The sequence below is a fragment of the Tursiops truncatus genome, chromosome 7 (assembly GCF_011762595.2).
Source record: "Tursiops truncatus isolate mTurTru1 chromosome 7, mTurTru1.mat.Y, whole genome shotgun sequence".
Taxonomy (NCBI): Eukaryota; Metazoa; Chordata; class Mammalia; order Artiodactyla; family Delphinidae; genus Tursiops; species Tursiops truncatus.
In genome coordinates, this window is record NC_047040.1 from 81,652,402 (window position 1) to 81,672,546 (window position 20,145).

Below are 20,145 nucleotides of genomic sequence, written 5' to 3' on the forward strand. Positions count from 1 at the left end.
CATTTGATTTGACAGAGAAATTAAAACCTTTATAGACAAGCAAAAGCTAAGAGAATTCAGCACCACCAAACCAGCTTTACAACAAATGCCAAAGGAACTTCTCTAGGCAGGAAACACAAGAGAAGGAAAAGACCTACAAAAACAAACCCAAAACAAGTAGGAAAATGATAATAGGAACATACATAATGATAACTACCTTAAATGTAAATGGATTAAAGCTCCAACCAAAAGACATAGACTGGCTGAATGGATAAATAAACAAGACCCATATATATGCTGTCTACAAGAGACCACTTCAGACCGAGGGACACATACAGACTGAAAGTGAGGGGATGGAAAAAGATATTCCATGCAAATGGAAATAAAAAGAAAGCTGGAGTAGCAATTTTCATATGACAAAATAGACTTTAAAATAAAGAGTATTATAAGAGACAAAAAAGGACACTACATAATGATCAAGGGAGCAATCCAAGAAGATATAACAACTGTAAATATTTATGCACCTAACACAGGGGCACCTCAATATATAAGGAAAATGCTAACAGCCATAAGGGGGAAGTCGACAGTAACACAATCATAGTAGGGGAATTTAACACCCCATTTTCACCAATGGACAGATCATCCAAGATGAAAATAAATAAGGAAACACAAGCTTTAAATGACACATTAAACAAGATGAACTTAACTGATATCTACAGGACATTCCATCCAGAAACAATAGAATACACTTTCTTCTCAAGTGCTCATGGAACATTCTCCAGGATACATCATACCTTGGGTCACAAATCAAGCCTTGGTAAATTTAAGAAAACTGAAATCATATCAAGTATCTTTTCCGACCACAACGCTATGAGCCTAGATATCAATTACAGGAAAAAAATCTGTAAAAAATATAAACACATGGAGGCTAAATAATACACTACTAAATAACCAAGAGATCACTGAAGAAATCAAAGAGGAAATCAAAAACTACCTGGAAACAAATGACAATGAAAACACAAAGACCCAAAACCTATGGGATGCAGCAAAAGCAGTTCTAAGAGGGAAGTTTATAGCAATACAATCCTACCTCAAGAAACATGAAGCATCTCAAATAAACAATCTAACCTTACACCTAAAGCAATTAGCGAAAGAAGAACAAAAAAACCTCAAAGATAGCAGAAGGAAAGAAATCATAAAGATCAGATCAGAAATAAATGAAAAAGAAATGAAGAAAACAATAGCAAAGATCAATAAAACTAAAAGCTGGTTCTTTGAGAAGATAAACAAAATTGATAAACCATTAGCCAGACTCATCAAGAAAAAAAGGGAGAAGACTCAAATCAATAAAACTATAAATGAAAAAGGAGAAGTAACAAGTGACACTGTAGAAATACAAAGGATCAAGAGACTACTACCAGCAACTATATGCCAATAAAATGGACAACCTGGAAGAAATAGACAAATTCTTGGAAAAGCACAACCTTCCAAGACTTGAACCAGGAAGAAACAGAAAATATAAACAGACCAATCACAAGCACTGAAATGAAACTGTGATTAAAAATCTTCCAATAAACAAAAGCCCAGGACCAGAGGCCTTCACAGGCGAATTCTATCTAACATTTAGAGAAGAGCTAACACCTATACTTCTCAAACTCTTCCAAAATATAGCAGAGGGAGGAACACTCCCAAATTCATTCTACAAGGCCACCATCACCCTGATACCAAAACCAGAGAAAGATGTCACAAAGAAAGAAAACTACAGGCCAATATCACTGCTGAACATAGATGCAAATATCCTCAACAAAATACTGGCAAACGGAATCCAACAGCACATTAAAAGGATCATACACTATAATCAAGTGGGGTTTATCCTAGGAATGCAAGGATTCTTCAATATATGTGAATCAATCAATGTGATACACCATATTAAGAAATTGGAGGATAAAAACCATATGATTATCTCAATAGATGCAGAAAAGCTTTCGACAAAATTCAACACCCATTTAAGATAAAAACCCTCCAGAAAGTAGGCATAAAGGGAACTTACCTCAACATAAGAAAGGTCATATAGGAGAAACCCACGGCCAACATCGTTCTCAATGGTGAAAACTGAAACTATTTCCTCTAAGATCAGGAACAAGATAAGGTTGTCCACTGTTACCACTATTATTCAACATAGTTTTGGAAGTTTTAGCCACAGCAATCAGAGAAGAAAAAGAAATAAAAGGAATCCAAATCAGAAAAGAAGAAGTAAAACTGTCACTCTTTGCAGATGACATGATACTATACAAAGAGAATCCTAAAGATGCTACCAGAAAACTACTAGAGCTAATCAATGAATCTGGTAAAGTAGCAGGATCCAAAATTAATGCACAGAAATATTTTGCATTCCTATACACTAAAGACGAAAAATCTGAAAGAGAAATTAAGGAAACACTCCCATTTACCATTGCAATGACAACAAAAACATACCTAGGAATAAACCTACCTAAGGAGACAAAAGACCTGTATGTAGAAAACTGTAAGACAGTGATGAAAGAAATTAAAGACGATACAAAGAGATGGAGAGATATACCATGTTCTTGAATTGGACGAATCAACATTGTGAAAATGACTATACTACCCAAAGCAATGTACAGATTCAATGCAATCCCTATGAAATTACCAATGGCATTTTTCACAAAACTAGAACAAAAAATTTCACAATCTATATGGAAACACAAAAGTCCCTGAATAGCCAAAGCATTCTTGAGAAAGGAAAATGGAGCTGGAGGAATCAGGCTCCTGGACTTCAGAGTATATTACAAAGCCACAGTAATCAAGGCAGTATGGTACTGGCACAAAAGCAGAAGTATAGATCAATGGAACAGGATAGAAAGCCCAGGGATAAACCCATGCACATATGGTCACCCTATATTTGATGAAGGAGGCAAGAATACACAATGGAGAAAGACAGCCTCTTCAATAAGTGGTGCTGGGACAACTGGACAGCTATATGCAAAGAAATCAAACTGGACTACTTTCTCACACCATATACAAAAATAAGCTCAAAATGGATTAAAGACTTAAATATAAGAGTTTAAACCATAAAGATTCTCGAAGAAAACAAAGACAGTATGTTCTTTGACATCAGTCTTAGCAATATTTTTTTGGACATGTTTCCTCAGGCAAGGGAAACAAACCAAAAATAAACAAATGGGACTATATCAAACCAAAAAGCTTTTGCACCACAATGGAAATTATCAACAAAATGAAAAAGCTTCATATTGAATGGGAGAAAAACATTTGCAAGCAATATATATGATATGGGGTTAATATCTAAAATATACAAAGAAATCATACAACTCAATAGCCAAAAAAAAAAAAAAAAAGCCTATTAAAAAATGTGCAGGGAATCTGAATAGAAATTTTTCCAAAGAAGACATACAGATGGCCAACAGGCACATAAAAAGATGCTCACCATCACTAATCATGAGTAAACCACATGAGATATCACCTCACACCTGTCAAAATGGCTATTATCAGAAGGACAACAAATAACAAGTGTTAGAATGTGGAGGAAAGGGAACACTTAAGCACTGTTGGTGAGAATGTAAATTGCTGTAGTCACTGTGGAGTACAGTATAGAATTATCTCAAAAAATTAGAACTACCATATGATCCAGCAATTCCACTTCTGGGTATTTTTCCAAAGAAAACAAAAACACTAATTCAAAAAGATATATGCACATTATATAGTGTTCACAGAAGCATTATTCACAATAGCAAAGATATGGAAGTAGCCTAAGTGCCCTCTGACAGATGAATGGCTAAGGAAGACGTGGTATATATATATACACACATGCACAGTGGAATATTACTCATCCGTAAAGAAGGATGAAATCTTTCCATTTGCCACAACATGCATGGACCCATAGGATATCATGCTAAGTGAAATGAATTAGACAGAGAAAGACGAATACTATATGATTTCACTGATATGTGGAATCTAAAAAACAAAATAAGTGAACAAACATAACAAAACAAAACAGAGTCACAGATACAGAGAACAAACAGGTGGTTGCCAGAGGGGAGGAGGGGAGGAGGATAAGTGAAATAGGTGAGGGAAATTAAGAGGTACAAACTTCCAGTTACAAAATAAATGAAACATGGGAATGAAATAGACAGTATGGGAAATACAGTCAGTAATAATGTATTTGTATGGTGACATAGTAACTAGATTTACTGTGATCATTTTGTAATGAAAAGAAATATGGAATCACTATGTTGTCACCAGGTACTAATCTAGTGATATAGGTCAATTATACTTCAAAAAACAAACAACCAAATACACTCAAAGAAAAAGAGAACAGATTTCTGGCTAACAGAGGAAAGGGAAGGGACAGAGGAAACTGGATGAAGGTGGTCAAATGTACAAACTTCCAGTTATAAAGTAAATAAATACTAGGGATGTAATATACAACATGATTAATATGATTAAACTGCTGTATGTTATATATGAAAGTGGTTAGGAAAGTGAATCCTAAGAGTTCTTTCTCATCACAAGTAAAATACATTCTTTTATTTTATACCTATATGAGACGACGGAGGTTCATTAAACTTATTGTGGTAATCATTTCATGATGTACTTAAGTCAAATCATTATGCTGTACACTTTAAACTTATACAGTGCTATATGTTAATTATATCTCAACAGACCTGGCAGAAAAAATCCTTCTGTATTCTTGGAGAAATCAAATGAAGAAGTTACAATATATTAATACCAATATTAATGAAAAAGAGAAGTAATAATAAGGGTTAAAAATCACATTTGGATTTGGAAACTTTTTACATTAAATACAAAAAGAAATCCTATGCAGAAACATTACTGGAGACATTTAATTAAAATTTAATTTGCTTTAAATAAATTCTTTTACTATATCTTATAGAAGAGAGGCACTTGGTGACACTTTGTATTAACTTTATACTTCATGAAAGCATTTACTTTGTTATGAAAAGTTTTGGTTTAAAGTTTCTAAGAAAAATAAGTAATTAAACAGAAAAGTTGGGGAATGAAGAGTCCATATAAGTGACAGACAAAAGAATCTATAAAAATAACTAATAGCCAAGTGATGCTTATAGGCAACTTAAAAAAAATTGACTGCTAAAAATGTAAAACAAGAAGTAGGTATATAGCAAGATCACAAAATTGCTTCTAGTCACACATTTCACTTTGAAGAAATGAAATCTTATAATTTAAGCCTATTAGAGTAGTTATCTGGGTGAAGCAAAAACACAGTACAATGTCATTATTTCATGTCTTCACAACTGTATGACATGCAAGCTATGTAAAATCCATTAATTAACTAATGTGGAATACAGCAAGGAAAGTTCTACTAATTACACATTGTTGCATATTTTCAAGTCCCATACATAGAGATTAAAGTATAACTGCATAATATAAAGTAAAAATAAACAGATTTGTACAATTAGCAAGAAGCCGCAAATTATACACTATATGTATTTTCATATAATATAACCCTTCCTTCTGGTTTGCTCTTCATTGCCTTTCTTCTTCTCTAACCCCTCACATTTTAAAACTTAGCCCCAAGACCCAGAATTATACAGTCCATCCTACCCACTCTAGCTCATAGTATGCTCCCCTTTCTCTGGACTCTTGGTTGAGAGTACTACCCACTTAAAAGTCATGAGATAGACCAAAAGCCAACTGATTTTTTTCCCATAGCACAGAGATAATCCATCGTATGTTTATTTCTAAGGTCATTAAAAAAATTTATTAAAGTAATTCATAATGCTGGTAAAATTCAAAGAGCACTGCAGGTTGTAAAGTGAAAAATAAAAGCCCCGTCTCTCTCTCCACAGATGAACACCATTATAATTTCCTTCATATCTCATTCTATAGATTTTATACACCTGTCTTAGAAACTCTTGGGGACAAATGTATTTAGGAATCTGGAGTTTTTCAGATTTAGAAAGATAATTTGATGCATTTATTGAATTTTACCACTAACACCAGTCAATGGTGTCTAACCAGCAGCTCACAATCAAAGACATTCATGTTATCTGTAGTGAATATTCACTCTTTGATATAAACATAGAACATAAATAATTTCACATATTAACAAGTAGCTTTTATTTTTTTCCTCAGAGGATATTTTATTCCTCCAGCTTTGTTGAGATATAATTGGTATATTTCTGTACAACGTGATAATTTGATACACATAGTGCAAAATGATTACCTCAGTAAGGTTAGTTAACCCATCTATCACCTCACTTAATTACAGTTTTGTGTGTGTGTGTGTGTGTTTGTGGTGAGAACATTGAAGATCTACTCTCTTTACAACTTTCAAGTATATAGTATAAGTATTGTTAACTATAGGCACCATGCTAAATATAAGATCCCAAGAACTTACTCCTCTTATAACTGGGAGTTTGTATACTTTGACCAAAATCTCCCCATTTCCCCTACTTCCCAGCCCTTGGCAATCACCCTTCTAATCTCTGTTTCTATGAGTTTGATTTTTTTTTTTTTTAAAAGACTTCACATATATTTGAGATCATGCAGTATTTGTCTTTCTCTGTGTGACATATTTCACTAAGCATAATGCCCTCAAGGTACATTCATGTTGTCACAAATGGGAGGATTTCTTTCTCTTTTTATGGCTGAATAATATTCATATATACATACATATAGATATACAGTCATATGTAAATATATATGATATGTATATATCACATTTTCACATATATATTCCATTTTCATTATGCATTCATCATCAATGGACACTTAGGTTGTTTCTATGTTGTGGCTATAGTGAATAATGTAGCAATAAGCATGGGGGTGCAGGTATCACTTTGAGATAATGATTTCATTTCCTTCCAATATATTCCCAGAAGTGGGATATATATATGCAGATATGGGGCCATGTGGCAGATCTACTTTTAATTTTTTCCATAATGTTTTCCATAATGGATGTACCAATTTACATTCACCCTTAGGGTTCCCTTTTCTCCACACCATTGCCAACACATGTTGTTTATTTATTTTTTGATAACAGCCATTCTTACAGGTGTGAGGTGATATCTCATTGTGGTTTTGATTTGCATTTCCCTGATGATTAGTGAGGCTGAACTCCTTTCCCGGTACCTGTTGGCCACCTGTACGTCTTTTTTTGAAAAATTTCTATTCAGGTCCTATGCCCATTTTTAAACCAGATTGTTCACTTTTTGGCTATTGAGTTGTATGAATTCTTCATATATTTTGGATATTAACCTCTTATCTGGTGTGTGGTCATAAATAGCTTTTAAATTCTCAATGAACTCAGGTGGGTTCTTAATGTTCCCTGGTCAGTCAGGTTTTACCGCCAAAATGTACTGAGGGAAAAAGAACCTTTTGTATTTCAGAGGCTTTTACCTTTTAGAATTGCAATTATAGACCTGTATTAACTCTACCCATGGAAACACAATATATTACCATATACCTAAATGGTAAACTGTGTCCTTTTATTCATTCACATACTTCACTATACATGAAATGCAATCTTGTTCTTAGTCATGGTATTCAATGACTGAAATCTAACACTACATATTTGACTCTCACTAAATACAGGTAGTAACTTAGTACCCACTAGTAAAGGGTCTCATTGTTGAGTTATTTCTGGATTTGTGTATATTTCCTAGAAGCAGCTTATACAGAGAATTCAGAAAAGAGAACTCAGTTGGGTCAAGTGAAAATGCTCTATCACATGGCATGTGGTGTATTCATTCAATGTCTAACTATTGTCTCCAACACTGCAACATCATGCCTTGCATTGCTTCTGGATGTATCCCATCCACATTCCCTCTTTGCTATTGATTGTGGGTTATAATTATTTATATCTTTTATATATGTTTGGTTCAGCCTTTGATATTTGCCTCCTTTCATTTCCAACTTCTTTTTTTCCCCCTCTGTATGTTCCCTTACAAGCTGTTTTCACTAGATGTTCAATCTGGCTAATAATCGTTCCAACTCTTTTGATATTTTGTAAGCATTTGTTTCATAGTCTCATAAAGTTTTTACACACTAAAACTTTTAAGCATTTTGAGTTAACAAATGATCAGAAACACATAAAATCCGTATAAACAATTTTATATACTATATTAAGCTCAAAATAAGTATGACGTTCATTTTTAAAACTGCATAATATAAGCTTAATTGTAAAAAGATTAAATAAGTAAGCACTCTGAAATGCATTGCTGCCTTAAATGGTCACTACCTGCCTGTCACCTCAATTTTTAAAAATTTATTTATTTATTTTTGCTATACAGTAGGTCCTTGTTGGTTATCCCTCTTAAGCACAGCAGTGTGTACTTCTCAATCCCAAACTCCCAGTCCATCCCCACCCCCCTCAATTTTTTAATTGAGATCTATCTTATATTTGCCACCTGCTAATATAGTAAGAATAAGAAGCATGGTTTATTAAGGATCATTTGATGCTTGTACATTTATGTCTAGAATGAGCATGTAAAAAACGTTCAGCTAAACCTTGGGGAAACATATCTAAGTTTTGTATAAATATAAATAAGCATACATGTATTCCTTTTAAAATTATTAAGATGAGAACATTCTATGTATAATGTCCTATAACTCAGTTTAAAAATAAATTTAACAAGGGTATCCTTCCATTATACCACAGAGATCTGCTTGTTTAGACTGGATGAGACCTAAGTCATGCAGCTGAATGCAGCTGGAGAAAAACCAATAAATATACTGACTGGTCTCACTTTTAAATTCATGAAGAACTCAAGTGGGCTCTTAACACTCTCAGCCAATCATAGTATAATTTCTTAGGCCATTCAATCTCTCATTTTCCTAGATAATGTCTTCACACCTCCTGTTCCTTGAGTCCTCTCTCTCTCGCACTCCACATCTAGTCTATCAGGAATCCAGTTGATTTAATTTCAAATTACATCCAAGCTCCAATGACTTCTCACCACTTCCACTGCTATTCCTCTGGTCTAAGGCACCATTATTTCCAAATTACGTCCCAGGTTTTACACTTGCTCCCCATCAGCCTATTTGTAATAATTATCATTGGTAAAACCAGAGTAAGCTTTTCAGAAATTTGTCAGATCATGTTACTTCTCTGCTAAGACAAAGTCCAATGGATATCATTATCTTTTTGGCCCCATATCCTACCACTATCCCTCTTGCTCTGCTAAAGACACACTGGCCTCTAACCCTTTTATTTAAAACATCTGACATGTCCCTCTCCCAAGGAGTCTACACTGGTTGTTCTCGCTACCTGGGAACATTCTTTCCTCAGATATCCACATGACTAACCCCCTTGCTTCTTTTAAGTCTTTGCTTAAATTTGCTCTTTCTTGATAAGACTTACCCTGCTAATCATATTTAACATTGCAACACCTTCTCCCAATTCCACCGACACTGCCAATACAACTTACTCTGTTTTATGTTTTTTTCCATAGCACATATTATCTTCTGAGGTACAACACTATGTATGTATTATGATTATTTTTAAATGTCCCTCTCCCACCACTTGAAGGTAAGCTCCATGAGGGTTTGGATCTTTGTTTTGTTCACTGATCCCAAGCACCTAAAACACTGCCTGGCACAAAGTAGGCCCTCAATAAATATTTGAGGAAAAAAATGAACAAAAGTTTATTCATTTAAGATATATATTTATTTTAATAATTTTTAAAAGCTTAAAATATTTTATAGTAAAATTTACCTCCCACTCCTGTTCTCCATCTATCTAATTCCTATTCTCGCTCCATGAGATAATATCATCACTGTTATTAATTCCTTGTGTATCCTTGCAGTGATTTTTCTGCATAAGTAAGCATATAAAAATGAACATTCTCTTCCCCATTATCTTTGAACCACAAAGGTAGCATCCTATACATACTGTTCTGTATGTGTAATATTTTAATTGTAACTTGAAAAACTAGACCATGAAGATTTTTCTTTATTAGAAATAGCAAGTTCCTGGTTTGCTTTTAACAGATGCATAGTATTTCATCTGGATAGCCCATAGTTAAATTTGTCCCATATAGATGCACATTAGGTCTCTCCAACATTTGCTATTAAATATTGCTAAGAATAACTTTGTACCTATCTCATAAAGTAATATATCAGTGGATAAACTCCTACAAGTAATTAACTAGGTCATTGGAAAACATGCTTTTCTAATTTTGACAGATACTGCCAATTACCCTCCATATGATTTGTGTCAATATACAGTCCACCAGGAACATAAAGAATGCCTCCATTCTCACCAAAACTATTATATCCAATTTTGAGAATTTCAGAAATTCCAATAGGTGACAGGTAGTAATTCACGGTGGCTTTTCTTTTATTAAGAGTGAAGTTGAAATTTTCATATGCTTATGAGGCATTTGTATTTCTTTTTCTGTAAACAGCCTGTTCATATACTTTGTCATTTTTCTGACTGCAACATTAGTCTTTTAACTTATTTTGTATTTTTTAGGTATATTTTAAAAAATTTAGCCACTTTGGTGTTGGGAAAGCTGGACAGCCACATGTAAATCAATGAAGTTAGAACACTCCCTCACACCATACAGAAAAATAAACTCAAAATGGCTTAAAAACTTAAAAGATATGACCCCATAAAACTCCTAGAACAGAACATAGGCAAAACAGTCTCTGACATAAATTGTAGGAATGTTTTCTTAGGTCAATCTCCCTAGGAAAAAGAAATAAAAGCAAAAAGAAACAAATGGGGCCTAATGAAACTTATAAGCTTTTGCACAGAAAAGGAAACCATAAACAACAAAAAGACAACCTAGGGAGTGGAAGAACATATCTCAAATGATGTGACCCACAAGGGCTTAATTTTCAAAACATACAAACAGCTCATACAACTCAATATTAAAAAAACAAACAACCTAATCAAAAAATGGGCAGAAGACCTAAAGAGACATTTCTCCAAAGAAGACATACAGATGGCTAACAGGTACATGAGACAATGCTCAAAATCACTAATTATTAGAGTAATGCAAATCAAAACTACAATGAGGTATCACCTCACACTGTTCAGAATGGCCATCATCAAAAAGCCTGCAAATGATAAATGTGCGAGAGGGTATGGAGAAAAAGGAAACTTCCTACACTGTTGGTGGGAATATAAATTGGTGCAGCCACTATGGAGAACAGTATGTAGGTTCCTTAAGAAAGTAAAAATAGAGTTACCATATGATCCAGCGATCCCACTCCTGGGCATATATCTAGAAAAGACGAAAACTCTAATTCAAAAAGACACATGCAACTCAATGTTCACAGCAGCACTATTTACAATAGCCAAGATATGGAAGCAACCCAAGTGTCAATCAGCACAGGATGGATAAAGAAGATGTGGTACATATATACAATGGAATATTACTCAGCCATAAAAAAGAACAAAAATAATGCCATTTGCAGTGACATGGATGGACCTAGAGATTATCAAATTTAAGTGAAGTCAGATAAAGACAAATATCATGATATCACTTATTTGTGGAACCTAAAAAAATGATACAAATGAACTTATTTACAAAACAGAAACAGACTCACAGACATAGAAAACAACCTAATGGTTACCAAAGGTGAAAGGAGGGAGGATAAGTTAGGCATTTGGGATTAAAAGACACACACCTACTATACATAAAACAGATAAATGACAAGGACCTAATGTACAGCACTGGGAGCTGTATTCAGTATCTTGTAATCACCTATAATGGAAAAGAATCTGAAAAAGAATATATATATAACTGAATCACTTTGCTATATACCTGAAACACAATATTGTAAATCAAACTATACTACAATAAATTTTTTTTTTTAAATTTAGTCACTTCGGGCTTCCCTGGTGGCACAGTGGTGGGGAGTCTGCCTGCCGATGCGGGGGACGTGGGTTCGTGCCCCCGTCTGGGAGGATCCCACGTGCCGCGGAGCGGCTGGGTCTGTGAGCCATGGCCCCTGGGCCTGCGCGTCCGGAGCCTGTGCTCCGCGGCGGGAGAGGCCACAGCAGTGAGAGGCCTGCGTACTCCCCACAAAAAAAAAAAAAAAAAAAAATTTAGTCACTTCAGTAAGAATTGCAAACTTTTTTTTTCTATGTACAAGTTTGTCTTTTGAGTTTTGCTTCTATGTGTGTGTGTTTGTGTTGCAAAATGAGGTCAGATTTATTAGTCATGTCATTTTGCAGCTTATAGATCTTGTTTTGAAGACGTTTTTCTACTCTAAAGTCAAAATAAGAAAAAATGAAACCACTCCCGTGTTTACTGAGACCCTCTGTAGCTTCATGTTTTACATTTAAATATTTGGTACATTTATAATATATCTTGGTGTATGGTGTGAGGTATGGATTCAACTTTTCTTTCCAGATGGCTAACCAGTTGTCCCAACATGTATTAAACAATTGCCCACTGATATGAGATGCCATCTTTATTATTTTCAATATTCCTGCATTTATTAAGTCTATTGCTAAGTTTATAATCCTGTTCATTCTGTCATTTCATACACCAATATAGCCGTTTCCAAATAGGTTTCTGTGAGAGAATTAAATTCTACAAAAATATGTGAATAAAATTTTCTTAACTATCCCAAGGGTAGTACTTTCCTGATTTTCCCAAGAATGGTACATAGTATCATTCTAGATGCATAGGAAGTTAATTCACTACATACATTGGCTAAATAATGGCTACCCAAAGTTATCACATCCTAATCCCTGTAAACTGTAAATGTCACCTTATAAGGAAGAAGGGTTTTTCCAGATGTGATTAAATCAAGGATTCTGAAATGAGGACATTGTCCTGGATTATTCAGGTGAGTCCTAAATGCAATCACAAGGGCCCTTATAAGAGAAAATCAGACACACACAGAAATGCAGGAGGCAATGTGGCCATGGAGCCCAAGACTGAAGTGGGGATGTGGCCATAAGCCAAGGAATGCTGGCAGCCACCACAAGCTTGAAGAGGTGAGGAAACAATTCTCCCTGGAGCCTTAGAAGGAGAATAGCCCTTGATTTTGATTTTGGCCCAGGGACACTACTTTCAGACTTCTGGCATCTGGAACTGTGAGAGAATAAAAAATCTGTTGTATTAAACCACCAAGTTTGTGGTAATTGTTATAGAAGCCATAGGAAACTAATAATATTCTTAGGTTTATGGCACATACTCAAACAATATACGTAAGCACAATGTGGCACTAGGGCTTAATTTAAAATTATTTTGTTACACATGAAAATTACCCATATGTATACATTAATCTTGTGTCACAATAGCTTATTGAATGCTATTATTTGTAGTAGTCACTCAGTTGATTAAGTAAAATCCACTGGATGGTAGTTCCAAGTATATAATCATATGATCTGCACATGGAGCTTTTAACTTCATCTTTCTAAATTTCTTTTATAGTTCTAGTATTTTTCTCTTGGCTTTTTGCCCTCATCACAACATCAAATGATAGTCATGACAGTGGGCATCTTTGCAATGTTCCTGACTTGTGCAAATGCTTTCAGTGTTTCCTCATTCTTCCCTCACCCCCACGCCTGGCTGATTTGTTTTGTACTGAGAGAATTAATAAACTTTCCAAGTCTGGTGTGTTTTTGACTATTTTCCCTTGTACCTACATTGTTTTTGCTTTATAAGTGTTGGCACCATGTTATTTGGTTTGCAGATATTCATAACTGCTACATCTTCATTGTGTATTGTACTTTTTGCATTAAAAAATGACTTTGTTCATCTCATTTGATGTTTATGTGGAACGATTGGTCTGGCCTGACATTAAGTATTTGCTTGCCTTTATCTGTCTTAATTTTAATTTTTATCCTTCTTTAGTTTTCAGTATTTTAAAAGCAATTTCTTGTATATATCAGAAAATAGCATTTTGCTCTGTGATTTAGTTGGAAATCCACTTTCTAAAAAACCAACACAAGCTAAAAGCCCATTTACATTAATTTTTCTCTCGGCTGATTCCCTTCAGTACAATCTTAAATGATAATTGTGACAGTGGGCATCTGATAAATGGAATTGCTTTTCATTCTTTTTATTTTAACTTACTTTAGGGATTTTTTTTAAAAGAAATATTTTATCATTAGTTATCTTGTTTCTCTCCATGTGTAGCTTCTCTGTACATATCTTTGTTCCAGTAGTTATGTTTTTATAACTTTATGCAACTTTGTATTTATAAATTAACTTAGGTAATTTATACAACTTTGTCTTTTATTTCTCTATTCAAAATCTATTAGTTCACTTCTATAAGCAATTAAGATATTAGCATATTTCCTGTTACTCTGTCCTGCTCTTTCTTTCCTTCATACTTCAGTTAATACTTTTTAGTATTTTCCTCTGTACTGTTAAACTCTGCTAATACTTTTATTATTTGCAGCTTTAATGGACATTCTTTAAGTTTCAAGTATTAAAGAAGTGGAAATCAACAAACTTATAACTACAAAACCCAGGAGGAAAAGGGGAGAAAATAGGTCAAGGTAGTGAGTAATTTCTATTTTTAGAGAATAGAACATAGTGTTTATATTTTGTTCTCATCTTTATTTTACAGTTAAATCCTTTCAATGCTCACTGCTTATCCTTCTGTGGTAATTTAAGGTATTTCCATCTGAATGGCAGTAGTTCATCTTCTAGGAATTTTTTTCAAAACAATATTCTTTGAGTTCAAAACTGTCTGTAGTCTTTATACCTAAAGACACTTTGAATTTAAAATACAAAATACTTTGTTTTTTATATGGTCATGTAGATGTTACTCCACTTTCAACTGGCCCTAAATGTTACTGTGGATACATCAGAGACAAGGGCAAATATTTTTCCCCATTTCCCGCTAATCAGTGACTTAATCATTCTTTCTTCATGTATAAAGTCTGGAAGTTCATGAAGCTATGTCTCAGTACTGACAGTTCTTCGTTAATTTTCCCTGGCCCATGGTGTGCCTTTTCCATATGTACCTTCTATTTTATAAAAGATATTAAATTTTATCCTTAAATATTTGTTCTTTTTTTTCTTTAGTGTCTATCTCAATTTATCTATCAATACTTATAGACATAACACACAAAATTTTTTCTATAATTATTCTATTCTTTCTTTGGCTTCTTTTGTTCATTCTTCTCATTTTAACCTTTTATATTCCTTAAAAGTAATTTCCATAATGTCTAGTCTCTTCTCTGTTCTTTCCAACTTCAACTTTGAAGTAAGTATTTCTTAAGTTTGTTTTGGCCAGCTCATAATTCACCTTCTGTCATTTTATAACATGTTTCCCAGAGTTCTTGCTTTCTGGATCAGTTCCGCTCCTAGAGTTGATTTCTTTATTCATTTTCTCTCTTCTCTCTCTGTCTCTGTGTCTTTCTATCCATCACTCCATGTCTCTCTCTTTCCTTTTCTTTCTTTATGGAGAAACACATTTAAATATATTTTCAGTAATATTAGGATTCAGTTGTAATCTCCAAACTCTGAAATAGGCAAAAGCAGCTGAGACCTGATAGTAGCCACATGAGCGTAAGTGAAGAGAAGCAGTTTTGGAGAAATGTAGTGGTAAAGGACACCATGGTGTGGATCTCAGAAACTGATGGCAAAAAATATGCCCTGAAGGTACATAACACACCCTAAGTTGTTACAGGCCTTGTTTATAATCACAGGTATGGGAACACAGGTGAGTTGTGTTATCAGCAGAATCCAGTAGACTCCGTTAGATTTAGAGAAGTAAAGAAGGTAGGGGTTACACACAGAATACATAAACAAGCCATATTTACAGGAAATATTTTGTGTCTGTGGCAGCAGAGAAGACTGCTCCTTGGAAAGCAAATTGGGAACAATACTCTGGACCCTCTCCACCAACACACACACACACACACACACACACACACACACACACACACACACGCATACATGCCAGGTAAAACCATTACATTCGGTCATGAGTAATAAAAAAAAGGACTAGCATGGCACTGATAACAAGGATACTCTAAGCGAATGAAAAGAATAGCAAAACATAGGCAGCAACTGATCACTAGAAAAATGTTACTACAATGCAAGGGAGAGGTTGGAAAATGGAACATTTTCATGTTTGTTAGCCATCTGTATTTCTTCGTTGATAAATTACATGTTCAAGTCTTATAAAAATGGGTTGTCTTTTCCATATTGAATTGTTGACACTCTTTGTATATTAAGAAAATCAGCATCTTCCTTGTTGTAGCTACTAACTATTAATTCTTAGGTTTTGAAGTGCTTTTTAAAGTTAATTTATAGATCTTTCTAATTATTTAAAATTTTTATAATAAAAATTACACATCTATTATTTTATGGCTTTTAAAGAGTTGCTTTTAAAACAAAATACTAATGTCATAGTTATCATCCAATGTTTTCCAAAGATGTTTTAAATTTCAGAAATCACATCAATCCTATGTTCAAAACCCACCAATGGCTTCTTGTAGAGTTAAAATAAAACCTAAACTTTAAATTCCTTAATAAGACGTCTAAGTCTCATACATAATTTGCCCCAGCAAGAATCTTTTTAGGGGAGATATATATATATCTTTATATATATATATATATATATATATATAAATAAAACTTTATATATAGTTTTTTTTAAGTAAGAAAGAATTAAAAAGAAATAAAGATATACTATGAAAGTGTGTAAGAAAAACTGAAATAAGATGGTAGAAACACATTCAAATGCATCAAAAATTATAACTATTATATGTTTATTTATCATTTCTTTTTGTTAGTGGGTCTATGAACTTCCTGCTTGTGCTCTCTACTCTTTTTTCTTTTTGTACATGGAAATACCTTTAATTATTCTTCTGATAATAAATGGTTACAATAAAGTGTCAAACTCTGGAGATAAAGTAAAAATCTTCCAAAGTTAACTACAATTTGGTATATACTGTACAGGACATTAGACTGGATGGTTGCCTATTTTCTTCCGAACACTTAACCTTCCCTGAACATAATAACCTTACTTGTTCTTTTGTCAAAATACTTACCTTTTACACAACCTTAACACACGTAACCAGCAGTATGGCAAAGGTTTTAAGAGATGTAAAGAAGTCGATTCAGAGCATTGTTAACCAAAGTTTCTGGTTATAGAATAGTAGAAAACTATTGGAGTTCAGGATTAATTTAGGTATGTGTCAGCGGCAGTTTAAGTCAAGCAAGATTGGGCAGATCAGAGCCCACTGGTCAGGGTTAGGACATTAGCTCAAAACAGAGTGACTATTACATGGCTCAGATGTGGACACTGAGATTGTCTAGGTATTTCCTGACTGAAAGGAGTGGGTCTGGGCTATTATACCTGCAGGTGGGAGGACAATCAGGTGTTAGCAGTACCCATGAGAGGGGGACTGGAAGAAGCTGAGGGGAAAACTTGAATAGATCAAAAGGAATTAAAGACATAAATAGCATTCAAAGAAATCTCACAACCAGATACTTTTACATATGAGTTTTAACATACATTAAAGAAACAGTAAATTCGTATTATATAAAGTTATTCTAGAAAACAGAAAAAGAGTAAAAGCTGCTCATCTCATTTTATAAGGCCAGTGTAATCTTAATTGCAAAACCAGACAAGGAAAATGAAGAAAAAAGTATAGCACATTCCACTTAAGAATGTAGATTCTAAAATCCTAAATAAAATATTTGCTAACCAAATACAGTAATGTATTAAAATAATGCACCATGGTCAAGTAGGGTGTAAACTAGTAATGCAGGCATGGTTTAACATTAGAAATTCTATCCATATAATTCACAACATTAATATACCAGGATAAATATCACATGATTATTTTAACAGATGTATAAAAAACATTTTATGGGTTTGAAAGTTATTTATGGTAAGAATGCATAACAAGCTAGAAATAAGAACCTTTCTTAATTTGGTAAAGGTTTTATATTAAAAACCTTCAGCAAGCATTATGCTTAAGTGAGAAATTAGATATATTCTCTTTAAGATTAGGCATAAGATGAGAATGCCTACTGTCAGTACTACCATTTAACATAGTTCCAGAGGAACTGACCAAAGGTATTGGAAAGAAGAAAGAAGTAAAAGTATGCAAGGATAAGGAAATTAGAAATAAAACTGTCATTATGTATAGTTGATAATATGATCATCTCCCTATAAAAATGAAAGAGAGTACAGTAATGTTATTAAGAATGAGAATTCAGTGTTAGAACCAAGGTCAAGTTTCAAAAACTCAGTAGCATTTCTGTACACCAGCAGCAGACTTCAAGAAAATATTTTTAATTGAATATTTAAAACATGAATATCTACTTAAAGGACATCATGCATAAAATTAAAAAGTTGAAAAAATGGAAGATTGTTTTTAATATCTAAAACTGATAGGAAATGAAGATCTAAAATATATAATAAACTCTTAAAGAACATTAACCAACAGATAGGAGCCCAAATGAAAAATAAAGAATATGAACAAGGAATTTCAGAAGAGGGACGCCAAAAGGCCAACAAGAATATGAAAGAGATACTCAAACTCATTAGTGATAAGAATTCAGATTAAAACAGTGAGCTACAGAATTACACACATTAGATTGAGAGTATTAGAAAGCTAGATAATGTCAAGGGTTGGCAGGAAGGAGGGGGTTACCACTGGTGAAAGTGTGGTCCAAGTATTTATTTGGCAGAGCACCTGGCAGGACTCAGACAAATTAAGTATAAACCCAGCAATTCTGTTCCTGGGTATATATCCCAAAGAAATCCTTGCAAAGTTCTATGCTAGGAGAAATATGAGGATGTTCATCGTGGCATTGTTTTTTGCAACAGAAAATTGGAAGCAATCTGGGTGGAAATCACTGGAAATGTGGATAGTTAAAACATAATAGCTACAAACCTTGGAATACTATGCAGCAGTTAGAAACAATGTAAACACAACAACATAAATAAATGATAAAAATGTAGAGATAAGTAAAATGAAACAGTAATAAAGAGAATGAGTTACACAGCACAATACCACTTATGCATATTAAAATTTAATGTGCGTAAGTAGGGGAGAAGGCATAAGATATAGTTAAGACAAGCTCAGCCGTGAGATAACTGTTGAAGCTGAGAGACGGGCACATGAAAGTTCATGATATTATACTCTCTTTTCTTTTTTATTTATTTAAAAATTTCCACTTAAAATATTAAAAAAATACATATATATAAACCAATACTCATGTTCTGAAAATACATATAAACAAAAGAGAACAGTGCAACAGATATTAGACTGTCACATTAGAATGATTTCCTATGAGTCCAGGTCAGCAGCATGAGAGTGGAAATGAGAATAAAAGAAAATATATAAATAAATAAAGTGCTTTTCATGGACCAGTGATGACAGTGTGTCATGTGAACTAAGGAATGTGATTAACTCTATTTTCTATGCAAAAGGTACAGTGAAAAGGAAACCTTGGGCTTCCCTGGTGGCACAGTGGTTGAGAGTCTGCCTGCCGATGCAGGGGACACGGGTTCGTGCCCCGGTCCGGGAAGAGGCACAAAAGTGAGAGGCCCGCGTACCGCAAAAAAAAAAAAAAAAAAAAAGAAACCTTTTTTTTATTTTTTTTTGAATCAGAATGATCTATGTTAGGCTGTGGAGATAAAGGAACTATAAAAATAACTGTCTAATTATTATAGTTCAGAAAACAATTTAATAGCTCTTCTAAGCAACCAACTCACCATATAAAACTATAGAAACAAATTAAAAATAAGTAATATTTATATTTTCAAGAGAAGTCATTTTTGACAATAATATTCATCACAGAAAACTAGCAAAAATCACTAAGCTGCTAACCAGAAATTAAGGGGAACAAATAGACTCTAAGTATCTACACTCAAAAAGAAGAAAAATAGAGAGCAAAGGAAAAAAAAATTCCTGCACCAGAGGCTGTATACTGTTTTAGTTGATTCACACAGTAGCAGAAGTGGAGTTTGTCACAGGAAAAATTTTATGCTGATATTGAAAAATTAGGACTTTTCAAAGTATTTCTGGTTTCTTCTGAAAAAAAATAACAAAATTTGATTTTACTGGTCTAATATTCCCACTTAGAAAGGATTCTAGAGCTAAACAAAAGTGTCCCATTAACAGGTCACATATTCTCCAAGGTTCCAGTGTACCTACCTGACACACAAAATTATTTAAAGTACCTTTTTTGCATTTTGTATTCT

General features: G+C 33.7%; 1 protein-coding gene across 14 annotated transcripts in view; it reads right to left on the minus strand.

The window, feature by feature from the left end:
- The window catches only part of MBD5 (methyl-CpG binding domain protein 5), a 405,239-nt gene that overhangs the window by 246,772 nt on the left and 138,322 nt on the right, over positions 1 to 20,145 (minus strand). The window lies entirely within an intron of this gene.